Here is a 12,567-nt window from a genome sequence, read left to right on the forward strand (position 1 = left end):
AACCTACCATAATATTAGTCACCTCTATCAGACCTGACTATTTTAATAACTTTATGAGTTTGTTATTCTACTTCTTTCTTAAATTCTTTAAATATTTGAAAAATATCAGATTTTTCATAAATCAAGTAGAGATACATATACCAAAAATAGTCATCAATAAAGGTGACAAAATATCTTCCGCCTGTGTAATAGGGGGTAAATGGTTCGCATACATCCGTATGGACTATTTCCAATATCTCACTACTACATTTGACATCCTCTTTATATGTGTTTGTTTGCTTAGATTTTATGCAATCAATACATAGGTCATTGTCAGTAAAATTTAGGGATTTTAAAATCCCTTCATTTACGAGTTTCTTTATTCTCTTTTTAGAGATATGACCCAACCTTCGATGTCAAAGCATGTAGAACTTATCATTAATCATGCTACATTTATTTTCAACTAACACGTATTCAGAAGTCAAAGCCTCCTGAGTTTGGATCTTCATGTTTAATTTGTATAAACCATCATGAACAAAAGCAAAACCTATTTCAATTGAATTTTTGTATATGAATAACTTAGACTTTTCAAATTTAAAACAATATCCAAATTTATTCAACTTTGAAATGAAAATCAAATTTCTACTATATGATGAAACATAAAAAAGCACCATGAAGATCCAAATCTACGTTGGTATCTAAAGTGATCCTACAAGTCCCAACACTCTTCACATGTGAACGCATCTTGTTTCCTAAATAGATGATCTTTTCATGCATTGTTGGTTCTCTGTTGTTCAGGAACGACTGCAAATAGTTGGCAATATGAATAGTAGCACCAGAATCAATCCACTAGCTATTTTTAGGAATATATAATAAATTACATTCATGAGAAACTAATGACAAATTACATTTCTTTTCTAACAATTTCTTGTACTTTATGCAATCTGTCTTTCTGTGTCCCTTCTTGCAAAAAAAAACACTTTATGGGAGCAAAATCAGGTGCTTGCTTTGAGATGACTTTTCTCCTACTGACTTCTTCTTAGCGTTTTTATTAAATGCATTTTTCTTTGGTCCTACCTTAGATTCATGAGAAGCCATATGTGCACTTTACACATTCTCTCCTTTCAATCTCTCTTCTTTCTCAATACACTTGAACATAAGTTCATTGAACATTCATTCATCATTATGTGTGTTGTAAGAGATCTTAAAAGAACCATATTTCATAGGTAGGGATGCCAAAATTAAATGCACTAGGAATGAGTCAGAAATGGTCTGCTTCATGTTATTCAGTTGGGATGCTATGTTCCTCATTTCTAAAATATGCTGGCGAATATTACCTCCTCTAGAATACTTCATAGATATGAGTTTTGACATTAGGGTACTGACCCTGGCCTTATTCAAACTAAAAATTTGTACTTCAATGACACTCAGAAATTCCTTCACTGTCCTGCATTGCGGGATAGCACTGTGAATATTCTTAGTCACCTTAGATTGCAAAAGCAACAGACTAAGTCTATTTGAGCGCCCACTTCTCAAAAGCACTTTGTTTTTATTTAACAGTGGTTTGATCTGTCAGGGCAGCAGGCTCATCATTTCTTAAGGCCAAATCCAAATCCATATATCCTAATATGAAAAGGATAATTTTTTTCTAATCACTACAATTAGATCCATTAAGAAAAAAGATAGTACTCGAGCCATCTAAAATCACATAACCAGAAATTGCATGGTAAAAGACATGTATCAAAAGGAAGCATATATGAGACAAACCTCATGAAAAATGCAATAAATGAAAGAGGCCCTTGATATGCTTATTTTCGGGCAAGTGTAGGGGGTCATCAAAGTCCTACTTTTGTAAGAATTTTGACACGCGTAATCACTATGCCTACTAACCATAGTTGGTAAAACTTAAGGCTTATGAGAAGCTAGACCATCAACACATGACACCTTTGGGTACACATGCTCGATGTATCTCAACACACTTGCCTTATTTTACCCTACATAAATTCTAAACACGATGAAACTCCTTTTGGGTCGCTTCATCATTTCATAAATTTAAGTACAACATTAATATTGGATAAAACTATATGATAGAACAAAATTAACAACATACATGCATCCAGTTACTTTGATAACATGAATTCACTAAGTTATCTAATTATCCTTAATTCTAATATCAGTCATGCATACATAATCACAAATAAAATGCATAAAAAATAACAAAATAAACTCATATGGATAAAACTCAGGGTCCTTAAGTAGGAACCGGTCTGAAAACACAACAAACTGGTCTGAAACGGCCCCAAACTAATTATCCAAGGATTCAAACCAGTTCTGAACCTTATGAATCGATGCTAAATATGAACAAAAGTTCATAAAACCCTATATCTGTATGCTAAAATCTCTATATCTTCATATATTTATAAAAACATGGTCTTAGCTTCTCGGAACCAGTGAAAAATTGGAAGAAACCAGTCAAAATGGCGCCAAACCGGTCCTAAAAAGGGTCGTATCGGTTTCTGATATGGTTCAGGCCAAATAGTGTTTGGACCCTACTAAAGTATGGGTTCGACCCGGTTCAAATTAACTGGACCCGGTCTGAACTAAAACTATGTTAGATCCGGTCTGAATTGGACCTGGGTTTGACCTGGTCTGAAATGGATCCGGGTCTGACCTAGTCCTACCTTTACTTGGGTCTGATCCGGTCCAAAAATAGACCCAGACCTTTCCAAATCAGACTCAGATCCGGGTTACCCAGCATTAAAAAAAAAAGAAACTTCTTTCAGTTTATGAGAAATCAAAGGAATTCAATTTTTTGAGAAATCAAACGTCGCCTTACAGGCGACCGACGCCGATGGCAGGCCGACACCAGAGCCCAGCCTGCGACTGTCACTGGTGCCCTCGGCAATGCACCCAGTGACAGATAAGGCTTACAGTTTTTACTTTTTTTTAATGTCTGTTGCTAGAGCTTCTTGCCAATGTCGGCAACCTGCGTTGCTCCACCGACGACCCTTATTGCTTGTCGGTGACCCACGTCGCCCGCTAGCGACCGACAGAAACATTACTGACTCGGTGGGAGAGGAAACACAGGGAAAGAAAAAGGATTTTTAAACCCATTTTCGACGATCAACCGAGAGGAGTCCAGTGACGTCGATCCTTGCACACCTAGAGGTTATCCGACGATGGCCGACTCCGGTGCTGGCAAAACCCTATAGCCCGACGGCCACAGGTAAAATCGTGATCCTCTATTTCTTTTTTTTTTTGTGGATCTATTGGGAAATACTGTCACTCCATGGAGACAGTCACTGGAGTTCAGGCGACTGTTTTCTGAATACAGACGAGCCACATTGCCCGACAACGATAGGCTCAGTTTGTTACAGTCGCCCCGCAGCGACCGACTGCCAGAAAAATAAAAATCAATTGCCTCATGGCGACCGTTGCAATTAACCTACGACTTACGTCGCCCCATGGCGTTAGTCGTAGAAAAATGCCAACATACCCATGCAGCAGAAATACGTGGCGTGGTCCCATAACCCAATGATGGCGCCTTCGCAAAAAATAAGAAAAAATATACCTAAAGTTGCCATGCTCATCTGATAATGGCCGATGAGTGAACTCGATCTATCATCTCTGAGACATTCGTCTCCTCAGTCGATCGCAGCCCTTGATGAGCGCATGCTTTTCAGCGACGGTGAGCAGAATCCGAATCTCAGAACAATCAACTGTGTTGATTAGCTTCTGCATAGGGATCTCTCATCAATACCCCTTTTATAGCATTAACCTTTATTAGAAAACAATTAAGGTAATTGTTCCCTCCAAATGGTAAGGTTTATTTGATAGGGACACTTCTAGGAGAGTCCTTATATGTGGGTGCCTCCAACATGCCAATCACCACCTACGCATCCAAATTATTACCTTTTGTCTTTAAAATATATTCTTTCATTCGTTCTTGTAATCGATGGTATTTTTTCTTCTCATTTTTCTCAGTTTTGTTTTCCCCAACTAGCTGAGACAGAGTTGAAAGATGCAGAGTAGGGACTTTTTGGCCTTTTACCACATCATATGAACTTTTACATCAAGCACTTGTAATTCTATATCTTTTCATGAATAAGTTGGATAATGTGAGGTTTATATGTAAATCCTTTTTTCTGAACCGAGTGTTTAGAGAGATTTATGCAAACATGCCATCACCATTAATTAGCATGTAGATCTAAGTAGGGTTGTCAATGGGTCGGGTTTGTATCAGGTATCTGATCCAACTCAAACATGAATTTTAGGATATCGGCATAAAAAGTGCTTACTCAAATAATATTCAGATGAAACCTAAATCCTACCCGAGCAATATGAAGGCCAAGTTTGTGTTATAAATTTTACATAGTACTCAACCTTATCCAAAAAATGCCATTAATTAAATGATAGTCTTGAGAGGGAAACAAGCCATTGTCTTGGGTATATTTCTTGTCCATCTTTTAATTGATCAAAGGAATATGAAAAATGATTATGAAACTTACGTGAAAAATTTATGGCCTGCGGTTATAGAAATAGCTTATAAACCTTAGATAATGCCCTACACTAATCATATCATGTCCTTCTGGAGAGTCAAAAAGCCATAGCATTGTTGCCATAGCAAAGTATTCAGGTAGAGTTAAAATAGCCTTTAACTTCTAGATTTAAAAGAAATGCCATAGCAAAGTATTCCGGTAGAGTTAAAATAGCCTTTAACTTCTAGGTTTAAAAGAAATGTCATAGCAAAGTATTTCAGTAGAGTTAAATAGCCTTTAACTTCTAGGTTTAAGAGAAATGCCATAGCAAAGTATTTCAGTAGAGTTAAATAGCCTTTAACTTCTAGGTTTAAGAGAAATGCCATAGCAAAGTCTTGGGTATATGCCTTCCGATAGAGTGAAATAGACTTTTAACTCTGCTGGTTGAAAATGCTGTAGATAAAGATCTCCATGCAAATCTGCCTTATCTCAGCTAAATCCTGCAAATCTGCCTTATTGCCTTATCCTAGCTAAATCCTGCAATCTGCCCTATGCCACGTCTCTGCAAATCTGCCCTAGGTGTAATATGTTATCTAGGTTATGTTGATGGGGGGTTTATAATTTTGTTTATAACTCTAATTATTATGCACCTTTAATTATTATCATTAAATTGTAATATAAAACAAATTAAAAGATAAAAAAAAATTTAAAATGTAGTATTATAATTTAATGATAATAATTAAAGGTTCATGATAATTAGAGTTATAAACAAAATTACAAAACCCCCATCAACATAACCTAGATAACATATTATACCCCACCAAACATACCACATATCATAAAATGTACCGTTCCTACAAAAGTATAGGGCAGAATTGCAGGGATGTGGGATAGGGCAGATTGCAGGATTTCGCTGGGATAAGGCAGATTTGTTGGGACGTGGGATAGGGCAGATTTGCATGGAGATCTTTATCTACGGCATTTTCAACCAGCAGAGTTAAAGTCTATTTCACTCTGCCTGAAGACATATACCCAAGACTTTGCTATGGCATTTCTTTTAAACCTAGAAGTTAAAGGCTATTTAACTCTTCCGGAATACTTTGCTATGGCATTTCTTTTAAACCTAGAAGTTAAAGGCTATTTTAACTCTACCGAAATACTTTGTTATGGCATTTTTTTTAAACCTAGAAGTTAAAGGCTATTTTAACTCTACCGCAATACTTTGTTATGGCAACATTGCTATGGCTTTTTGACTCTCCATAGGAACATGCTATGATTAGTGTAGGGCATTATCATGGTAATGGTTACAAAACCGCAGGCCATGAAACTTTTCACTTACGTTTCATAATCATTTTTCATATTCCTTGGATCAATTAAAAGATGGACAAGAAATATATATATACCCAAGACAATGGCTTGTTTACCTCTTAAGAATATCATAGCTTTTTTTGCTGGGTAACCGACTCGATCCGAGTGTTTTTAATTATATATATGTTTTTAGTAAAAGTGAACTTAAATTATATGGAAACGGGTTTGAGATTTCATTCTTGTGATCCGGCAAAACTCAAACCTAACAATTTGTAATTTGGAAGGGTTCAAATACACCCTGATGAATCGGGTACCCAACCTGTCCATAGCGCTAGATCTAGGGCGAGTGGTGCTTCATGCTTGCCTTCCATTAGGAGAAGGGTGAACGGAAACAAGGGAAGGCTAACCAGATAGGCTAAGGGTGAACGTTTTGACTCTGGATAATGCATGAATGTTCATTTTGTAAATGAAAATGAACGGCATCCAAGGCAGGCTTGATCTCTCCGCTACTCACTAGAGCCCTCCAAATCCTTGACAGAGACCAAAATAGGTTGGTTATGGGTCGGTTATATACGACCTGACACTGGATCCATTTTAACAGATGGATTTGGTTTTAGAACTGCATTTGATTCACATCTCACAATGGGGTTCTGGTTCAGGATAGGATGTGATGCCCATGGTATTATGGAGCAAGTAAAATCTATCATTTTCCAAGTGGAAAAGCCAAAACGGGTTGGTTTGGACGCAATTCTGACCAGATTTGTTCTTCTATTCTGACCTGAATGAGAGAAGAAATGATCGCATTTGTTCGGAATCCGGTATGGGTTCGATATATAGTTTTATATATACGATCAAGAACGAACAATCTGAGTTTAGCCCAGTTTAGGTCAGGGTCCAAACATCAACCCGTTTGAATTCGTATTTAATTTTGATCATCAATCATCATCGCGGTTATCATGCACTCGGGTGTGAATGTGTATAACGTGGTGCTTCTACTGTGGTACTCATGAACCACCATAACTTATAGTGGTATACAATTTGCTTGATTTACATTGATTTGATTTCCTAAAGAAAAAACTAATCTTGGGATTACCTTTAGCATGTTCTATTTACCATTTTCTTGTTGACTTCAACATGATGTTTTAGATCATTTTGAAACCATCGTTCTCTTCATGAATTGTTAGCCATAAATTAAAACTTGTATCAGACATGATAAAACCTCTTAACTTAGAAAATAAAGCATGCATGTTAAACATATCTGTCCGGTACATCTACACAAACAATGGTATTTACTACCAAGTGTTTATGGTTCAAAACCACCACACACACACACACACACACACACACACACACACACATATATATATATATATATATATATATATATATATATATATATATATATATATATATATATATATATATATATATATATATATATAATCCCTTCAAATATCATAGTTTTAAGTATTTTTCTCACGTCTAACAATGTAGATGTGATCTATAGGTTTTGTTTAGAGGGAACCAGCTATTGGATCGCCGGAATTTGACTTATGTACAGGTTTTTCGGTGATCGAAAATCAATGGTTGTGAAAGTACCACTTTTCTCGGCTCATAAAAAACATGTTTTTTTTGTTGAAACATGATCCAAGAGACAATTCCCACTAAATTGATCATGCTAAACACATCTAATGGTTTAGATCTATCATAAAACCCATAAGGCAGAACTGGGCAAAATGAGAAATGAGGCCTAATATGTTCAGTTCTCATATATATATATATATATATATATATATATATATATATATATATATATATATATATATATATATATATATATAATCACTAAAATATGAGAACTGGAAATATGGGCATTTTGCAAATCCAACCATGTGGGTGTGCTTGGCGCAATGAATTTGCTAGGAATGAACCATTAGATTGTGTATTTTTTATCAAAAATATAATTTTTTAATGCTTGAATATTTATGAAGAATATGAGCCATTGAATTTAAAGCCTTACAAAAACTCATTTATGCATCAAAATCGGATGATTCAAGAGTGTATTCTTATGAAACCAATCTTATAGAATAAATGTTAAATTGAAGAGAAAAGAATAAAAAAATCATGAAAATTGTGGTTCACACTTAGTTCTCATATTTTCAGTTCTCATATTCTAGTGACTATATATATTGGCAATTTTTTTTTTACATTCAGTATCATTCCAACTAGGATAAATGGTTAAAAAAACATTACAAAAGAAGGTTAAAATAACGATTTCAGTATCTCATAAGTCATGACATTGGTGACGGCAGTTGGCCGCGTTCTTTCTTGAGCATTTTCACTGCATTTTAACTCTTTCATTGCCATGTTTCAAAATACCCACTTTCGGCCCATACAAAAGGTAGGTGCATGGATTAGTACACTTGGAGTACATGTTCCAACTTCCAAAGGAATGCCTGTCTGGGTAATCCACTTTCAATTTTGTCTTCAAAGTATATATATATATATATATTTTTTATCATTCCCAATGCATGGTTCGTTCTAGATTTTCTTCTTCACAGTATCAAGTGGTTTCAATAGTTAGTTATTAGAGAAATAAGGCCCAGCAAGATGTGAGTCATAGTACCAACGGGACTCCCGCTTGTCTGGTAGGAGCAGCTAGTGCACGTCACCCTGTGTTAGGACGTTGCAGGTTCAAAACCCAATGGTATAGTTGTATAACTGGTAGGGCGGGCAGATTGCCTTTCAAAACAAAAAAAAAAACAAAAAAAAAGGATGTGTCATAGTGACATGCTCAACTGGCTAGACTCATTTCAATCTGATCTTATGACTGTTACCGGTAATGGCAAAAAAAATCAGGGCCATAAATCATGCAAAAATTGAATCAAGGAGAAATCTCAGGAAATTCAAAAAAATGGAAACGCCATAAAAGAGCGGTTACGATAGGGATGGAGGGGTTGGTGGGAAGCCCCTATAAATAGATGGAATATTCATCGATAGGGAACAACAAAAAAGAAAAGAGAAAAGCTTACCAGAATCCCTCAACGTCGGAGCCCCCTTCGAACATACCATCACTAATATCAGAGCCACTACTGATCATCGCCGTCGCCGCTCTCCTGCCATATCTCACTGTCGTTGCTCCCCTTTGGTTCCGTGTTATGCCTTGCCGAGTACCAGCAAGTGCGCCCCTTGCCGCCGGACCACCTTTGCTCAAAGCACCTTCTGTCCAGCCGACTTCACCCTTGCCCTGTTTAGGTTGTCTGCAACAAAAGAATAGAGAATAATCCTAGTTCTAATGGCTAGCAAGCTCATTGCGTCTAAACTGGCTAAATTGGACAAACTGAATGGAACCAACTATGATATGTGGCACCGAAAAGTCAGATTTGGCCTTATCCATGACAATGTGGAACATGTCATTGATACCATTGAACCGAAAATAAATGATAAATCTACGGATTTGGAAAGGAAAAAACGGGATCTGTGGATTACGGATGACAAGAAAGCCAAGAGCTTTATGCTCATATTCATGGAGGATAATTTGATAAAAAAATTTAAGACTTACAAAACCTCCAATGAACTGTGAAAAGCTATTAAGGAGAAATATGGCACCAAGACTGAGGTGAATACTCAACTCCTATTGCATTGATACAATATGATGATGCATGAAATGCATATCATGTTAACAAGTTATTCATGCATTTTGTAGTGAGATTAAGGTTTTAAACCCATGTTTAGATGCATTTTGATAGTAAGGGGTTGTGGTTCGAATTTCAGAGAAATCAGAGTTAAGATGAGAGAGTTATGACTATTTTAGTGTTCGAGCACGGATTTCGAGGTGGATCAGATCCATATCCGACCCAATTAGGTTATTTGGACTTTGGATCAACCTTTAGAAATCCCAAAATCTAACCCACACACATATCCATATCCATTTCAAAAAGTTTTGCAGAAAACCCCTCAGAAAGTGGCGCATAGGAATAAATTTTTTATAACCTTGTTTTTGAAAATTATCAAAAGTATAAAATACAATTTCCAGCAAACCCTAGGCGTCTTTGGCATTGGGATTGATGCCTCTTGCAGTGATTCTAACTCCAACCCTTCTCCTACCTCTCATTCCATCACGTTTTGCCTTGAAGACCGGTTTTGCTTGGAAATCAAGCATTTTTCGATCTCTCCATTCATCTCTATCCATTTCTTTAACCTCCTTGCTGTGTTTTCTCACCATTTTCTGTATTTTTGCAGGTGTAGCAGAGGTGGAGACCATTAATCTTGCTTGGAAGTGTGCAACACCCCAACAAGATGAGCCGGCCCTACCTCCATCCGGTTTTCTGAGCCCTCCGATCGCAAATCGGCACCTGTTCCATCTTCGGTGGATCTCCAACGTGTTGCAGCTGTGAAAATTCTGTTCGTGGTGATATTCTAGCATTCTCGAACCGTTCGAGATGTCAAACCAAGGCCATTGTCCGCTCTCTTCTTCCCCACGATCGTCGGATCGCCCTTGAGGTAGGTCTTCTTCTCTCTTTTCTTCTAGATAAAGCCTAAAACATGTGTGCTTGTTTTTTGTGTTTTTTTTTCTGTGTGTTTGTTGTGTTTTTCATGTTTCAACTTTAGTATAGAGTTCGTGCATAGACCAGCACGTTAGATCTAGGTTTATTGTTATTTTTAATTGTTTGAATCTTGAGTTTCATCGTTTTTCACCCAAAACGTGAAAATCGGCTAGATCCTCATCTAGCCGATTTTGCAGTTTTGTCCAGCGTGCTTGTGGTGTTCTTTTTACATAAAAATCATTTCAAAAAGTTTATTTTGAATTAGTTTTGTAGCTGTGTTTGATTGATTATCGTTTCAATTATAAAGAAAAGAAAATTGGCTAGATTAACTCTAGCCGATATTTATTTTTTAGCAAGTGTAATGTCTGCAAATTTTTTATTGTCTCGTGGAGTCTGAGTATTGTTTAGTTGTGGTCTGGGTACTTTGGATTCATTTTCGTTTAAGGATTGTGGTTGTTTTGATTCGAGGCATATCGTGTGATTGGTCTTGATGAAATCGATGAATCAAAATTGAAGATTGAGTGAGTGTGTGTGGATTCATTATGTAAGTCGTGTATTATGTTGTTTGTTTGCAATTTATCAGTTTGTAAATTTGTGTGGTTCAAGTTCATCGTGTTTGGGTCTTTCTAAATTTCATTTTGATGTTTTAGTGTTTTAGGTGGTTTGTTTTATTGGGAAAAATCAAAAATCGAGTTTGAATTTCCATGTTTTAGGTGTTGTCCAGCCGGCTGTCTATTTTCTCTTTAGTTTAGTCTTTCTTTCATTAGTATAATTGTGTTTTTCGTGTAGTTAAGTGAGATTCTAATTGTGTCATAGAGTTATCAGTGTTAATTCTAAATTCTTAGAGTTTTAGGCTATGCGTGTAGTTAGTTTAATATTGAAAGTTTTATGTAATAGGTGTTCCTAGCATGATTTAATTTCCAGCATAATTATTTCCTTTAGTTGTGGATTTTTAGTTTAATTAGTAGTAATAATCGTGTGGTTGTTATTTGAATTTAGATTTACAATTATCGTTTTTCTTGTTAGTTTAAATTATAGTTTTAGTATGATTATGAATTTCGTAGTTTTGGTATTGTTGTACTAGTTGTCTTCCCCAAGGAGGGGCGGCAGCCATTAGAGCTCCAGTTGAGCTCTAGACTGCTTTTGGTAGCTTGTTAGCATTTTGGTGAGTTTTAGAATTTAGTAAGTGCATTAAGGTGTCTAGGTGCATTGTATTAGAGCTTGGTTAGTTTTAGACGTTTTAGTGTAAATTTTTAGTAAGTGTCTTATGTTAGGTAATCAAATTTAATTAGCTATAGTCATTAGTTGTAAGTTAGAAAACGTTTTTGGTTGTGTTAGGAAAGTTAATTTGAATTAGTAGAATAATTGCTCCAAAAAGAAAAACGTTTTGAGAAAATTGATGGCTCCAAATTCGTGGGATACCATTTAAGTAAAGTTTGAAATTGAGTGCAAGGAAAGAAATTCAAGATAGAATCCATATTTTCTTTTTTGGAAAGTGAATTGAAGTTTTAAAATCTTTTCAAAAGGGTGATCACGGTTTTGAAAGAGGTAATTAATTGTTTTGTAAACAATTTTTGGTAAGCCAAAATCGTGGAGGCTATTTTGAATTAGACAATTTCAAACTGTCTACTTACCTAAATAGTTTGTGAAAAGCATTAAAGAGGTGTAAATGTCCCTGTTTGGACGATTTCCACTTCTTACTTTTTTTAAATTGCAAATTAAGGTAAGTCAAGAATAGTATTTATAATTGGACGGTTTTTGGAGTTATTAAATTTCCCAAAATCCTCATTGAGCATTTATTCTTTCCTAATTCTCTGACCGTCCATAGTTATTAAGTCTAGATTTAGACTTATTTAATTTAGTTAAGTATATTAACCTTAGTAGGAATTAGGTTCTTAGTTAACTAAGTTTTAATTAGGTCTTATATATTAGGCGTGTAATTAGTGGAGTCATTAGTGTTAGTTGTAATTAATTAGGTATTAATTTCTAAGTGTCTAAATTAGCCAATGTCTAAGATAGTCAACCTAACCTAGTCAATCTAGTTAACCCAGTTAGGTGTGTCGTGTCCTTAGCCTAAGTTGAGTCGGGTCAGCCTAGCCAAGTGTGGCGTGAACCTAGTCCTAGTCCTATCTTAAACCCACCACTCTTTGATACTTAGTGATTTAGTACATTTATTTTTAAGTTATATTAACTTTAGTATAAGTTAGTGTAGGTTTTCATTTAATCGATCTAGTAGAGTTTACATTGCTTGTTTA

This window comes from Nuphar pumila, chromosome 6 (assembly GCF_984573655.1).
Source record: "Nuphar pumila chromosome 6, dmNupPumi1.hap1.1, whole genome shotgun sequence".
Lineage (NCBI taxonomy): Eukaryota > Viridiplantae > Streptophyta > Magnoliopsida > Nymphaeales > Nymphaeaceae > Nuphar > Nuphar pumila.